General features: G+C 34.7%; 1 protein-coding gene across 2 annotated transcripts in view; it reads right to left on the bottom strand.

Annotated features, from left to right (window-relative positions):
• LOC115224821 (glutamate receptor ionotropic, NMDA 2B-like) overlaps positions 1-4,173 on the bottom strand; it is a 743,429-nt gene extending 739,256 nt beyond the window's left edge. For both annotated transcript variants that reach the window (XM_036513846.1, XM_029795750.2), the window contains exon 1: positions 4,142-4,173. The gene's annotated coding sequence lies outside the window, so the exon portion shown is untranslated. The remainder of the gene's footprint in view (positions 1-4,141) is intronic.
• Positions 4,174-4,950: the final 777 nt, after the last annotated feature.

The following is a 4,950-nucleotide window of genomic DNA, read 5'->3' as shown; positions in this document are numbered from 1 at the left end:
TGGTCATTGCCTTCTTTGACGACTCCTTGTTCGTTGTTTTCACCACCACCTTCTTCTTCTTCTTCTTCTTCTTTTCTTTTCTTCTTCTTCTTCTTCTTCTTCTTCTTCTTCTTCTTCTCCTCCTCCTTCTTCTTCTTCTTCTTCTTCTTCTTCTTCGTCTCCTTCTTCTTCTTCTTCTTCTTCTCTTCTTCTTCTTCTTCTCCTTCTTCTTTTTCTTCTTCCTCTCACCTTTCATCTTGTCCAATTCTACTTACTTGAATGTAAGGTTGAATGTTTCATTTAAGTAAACACAATCGATACTTATAATTAAAAATGATCAACTTGGGCTACTACAATAATTATTTTCAAAATACATATATATTACAAACCAATTATCAGTTCAATGCCTTACTCCAATTACTGCTACATTATCAAACACAATAAGTTCCTGAACTCTGCAACCATCCATCCATCCAGTATGTTTGTCTCTTGATCAGTCAACTTCTCAATTAACATTCCATTCATTATACCAACCACTCATCCGAGGTCTTACTAAATATGCAACAATGAAACCAACGTGAGTCTATAATTTACCTTCAGCCACAACTGTGTGTCATTTCTACGCTTTCATTGTTTTTCTCAAATAAATTTTCCCCTTGTATCTCTCTCTCTCTCTCTCTCTCTCTCTCTCTCTCTCTCTTCTCTCTCTCTCTCTCTCCTCTGTGCCTCTTTTTCATTTTTCTATTCTGTTACTTTCTGTTTTTCTCTCTCAAAGTTTTTTCTCTAAAACTCAATCTCTATTTCTTAACAACTCACACTCTCTCTCTATCTCTCTATCTCTCTCTGTCTCTCTCCCTCTGTCTGTGTCTGTCTGTCTGTCTGTCTGTCTGTGTGTCTGTGTGTCTGTCTGTCTGTCTGTCTCTGTCTGTTTCTCTCTCTCTCTCTCTCTCTACTTCCCTATTTCTGTTTTTCATTTCACACGCTATTACCTCTATCTGTCTTTCTCTGATCTCATCCCACCATCTCTCATAGTTTGCTTGTTTCCCCTAGTTGTCAGGGTGAAGAAATCAATGTTTGTGTAACGTTTTCCCGATATTTTTCTTGATGTACAAAATAAAGTCATTTGAAAATTTTGCGAGTATACAGTTTAGCTTCACTGAGAACATCTAATACAGCTGAGTTCTTGTAATTTCCATAGATTAGGCTCATTTCTCAAGCCATGTATCACATTAATTTTTTAATTAATTTACATTTGAATTTGTCTCCCTTACCTTCTTTGACAAGAATTCCCATTAACGCTAAAGATGCCTCTATTTTCTATGGTTGTAATTTTAAATGATGAATCATATCTACAGGCTCAGAACTTTGTTAACTTCACCTAACTGTATGAACTTCATGCAGGAAACATCCTTAGGGAAATTTCCTATGTCATGTATTCAGTTACGCTCTTTTGTGTCTTAAATTTAAATGATGCCGCAGTTGATTTTCAAATCCCATTGGTTTTATAAACACAAGTTCCGGTCAACTAATGGATATCAAACAAAATAAATGCATCCCTAGTCTTAAGTGTTTGGCATTGTACCAAGTTTAGAATCGTTATTTGTGTATATGATTGCAGTGTGTGGCGTGCATTAATATATTTGCTTTAAGTAATTTTATACAGAATGAGCGGCTATATATAACCACGTGAGTAAAATAGTGATCACTCTCAATACGTTTCTAGACTGCTCACAAACATTAACTGTCGCCACTATGACATTAATTCTCAGGTTGATTGGAGCATAAAAAATTCTTTTAAACCATTAAATCAAATACTGCAACAGAGTCACTCAATGCATTAAGTCTACGGCCGAGAAGTGTAATCTATATGTACGTCGTCGTATGTACAGTTTTCTGAGTGACACTTCGAAAAAGAAGGATTTGAGAAAATATTGCTTTTGTGTATGTGTAAAGCCGAGAAAAGAAATATAAAATTTAGGAAAATCTCATTATAATCAGTATAGCAAACACTATACTGATTGCTATACAGTTAAATTGAGTAACCCTTCTTTGCTTAAATGCTTGTAACAGCGTTCGTTCTGTTAATGTCAGAATCACTATATTGCCAGGATGCTATATAATATTTGTTTGAGCGCTTTGTATGCAAACACCGTACCTCCATTCGTCCCTAAATGTTTAAGGAAAATATAAGTATTTCTAAAGTACTTCGGCCTATAGAATTGATTACAAATGAGAAGTTGCATATCCTAGGGCAGTCCGGCGTTGTCTTCTATTTCGATTTGCCAACTCTTGCCTTGATCCTGACACCAAGATATAATGGTCCTTGACATCGATAGAATGATGTGAGGGGACCTGAGACATTGGAAATTGATCTCTCATGAAATTTTGCCCGGGACTGTCTCCTAGAAAGAACATTCCCGTGTAGCCTTAAAATGAATTCCTAATACGATTTCAAGCAGCATTCTACCTGTACAGTTTCATGCTCGCAATAGACATTTTGATGCCAAAGAAAGAACTGAGTTTCATATACTAAATTAAGAATTATTTTTCCAAAATCAATAACTAAGAAGAGCTAAACTTACTCCTAGTTTTTTCAAAGATAATTGCAGAGCAACATTGAAAATAGAACGGTTTTATATATCAGTTCACTTGCACTATTATACGAAATTAAAATAATTATATATTCGGTATATTCCATTTATTATTTATGAGCTAGAGTATCCCATAATTACTATTGCCCTCTAATTATCCGTGAACTACTGCAGATAAATAGTCAATCCTTGCGTATTCGGCGATGGTTATCCATCAATGGTTATGCAGTCATATTGATTTTATTGTTTTGAGATATGGAATACGTCAGGTAATTTAGTACCCGAATATGTTTCTAGCAGATATTCTGCCGACTCAGGGAGATAAACAAAAGTATAAATAAATCGAATTGATGTTGATTTAAAGTTAAAATTTAAATTTAAGCTGTAACTTAATAGGTAAAGAACAACGTCTGACTCATTAACAGTTGTTGCACTCCACGGTCCTCTCCCGTGATATGTATGTTATATCGATTTTGGAAACGGATGTCTTGTATCTAATCATGAATTATATAACATCAAAAGGACGGCATATCGAGAACAGTTATCAATATAACGTAGAAGGAGGACGCGAGATAATGATGAAGCCTCCAAGTGGTCCGATCGAACGGCCTACCAGAAATAGGAATCAAATCTCCCTCAAATTATGCTACACTATTACAGGACATATTTGATAATGTAGCCTAGCATTCTTATAAAAAGACCGAATGGTAACGGTTAGAATTCTTTTCATCATATATTTACTCAACGAGGATAGAACTGAAGATAAAAGTCAGCAGCTTGAATGATGACGACGGCAGCAACAACAACAAAACAACAGTAAAGACAAAACAAAAGTAAAAACAAGAATAACATCTTGGTCTTCTATTATACCGCTAAAACAAAAAAACCTGCCCATTTCTAGAAATAGTTTTATATTTATATGGACTATTCCAATAAACATATATATAAATCACACCAATAAATATTACATTTTATACTGACATTTATCAAAAAAATATATTTAAATAGAATATATTTTCTGGCAGAATTCCCATTCCTGTATAATAAATGGATATGCAGTAGCAGCCAGTGATTATATATATCTTTGCTTTATAACAGTTAATCCATCCATCCATCCGTCCGTCCATCCATCCATCCATCCGTACATATATACATACACACTCACACACAACACACACACACCACACACACACACACACACACACACACACACACACACACACATATGTCAGCGCATTTGGTATATGTTTTCACAGCAGTATTGCGAAGTTACATTTAAAATAGTTTGTAACAAGACATTGCTTCGAACAATTTAGCGCTTACTGTCAAAATATAAGAAGACTTTTGCAGCCTTAAGGCATCTCTAATAATTAAAACTAAATTCTATTCTTCACGATGGTTAGGTCATCAGAATAGCAGTCGCCTAACAAAAGGTATATTAAAACTGTCAGTCAGCTTTAGGGAGTGAACAAGACATTATCGCATTTCCCACAGTCAATGTGGAGGAATGCTCAATGGATAAAATGTAGCGCTATGTACGATGACTTATGAATGAGAAAAAAATTACTTACCTTTGAGACTGAGTACGAATTAGAGACAACATCTAAAAAGAAAATAGAAACAAAAATATTAGTTGTTATTACGCATATATTATAATTCAGTAGAGTGACGTAAACATTAAAACAATTATATCCTATCCTGTTTAACATGAAAATAGACTTTACATAACATCATATTGAGTCCGACAGCTACAGTGATAGTTACAACTACGAAAGTTTGCTCGAGAATTGAATCTGATTATCCCTGTGTTCTGTAAGAAATCGTTAATTATATATTCTACTATATCCTTTAATTCTTTTAATACTCCCGGTATTTCTATGGAGTTTGACCTCGGGATATGAATTGCTCGTGCATATTAATCAATATCAAATATTTAAATTACAGTTTTTATTAAAAAAATTCAGACCTGAAACGTGGTTTTCAGTCAAAAGCATTGTAAGGAAACAGTTAAAGAGGCCACATAGTCCTCGGTGAAATACGAACACAGGATTCAAACTATTACGATTGATTCCTGTAAATAAAGTCAATTTTTTTCATTTGTTATTTATTTATTGTCCACAAGGGGCTAAACATAGAAGGGACAAACAAGGACAGACAAAAGGATTAAGTCGATTACAACGACCCCAGTGCGTGACTGGTACTTAATTTATCGACCCTGAAAGGATGAAAGGCAAATTTTAACTCAAAACATAAAGACAGACGAAATAACGCTAAGCATTTCGCCCGGCATACTAAAGTTTCTGCCAGCTCGCCGCCTTTACACACACATATATTGAACCAGAGTTATCTTGTGACCGAAATTCGCAAGCCGAAGACCATT

The sequence above is a fragment of the Octopus sinensis genome, linkage group LG2 (genome assembly GCF_006345805.1).
Source record: "Octopus sinensis linkage group LG2, ASM634580v1, whole genome shotgun sequence".
Lineage (NCBI taxonomy): Eukaryota > Metazoa > Mollusca > Cephalopoda > Octopoda > Octopodidae > Octopus > Octopus sinensis.
This window is presented reverse-complemented; position numbering and strand designations above follow the sequence as displayed.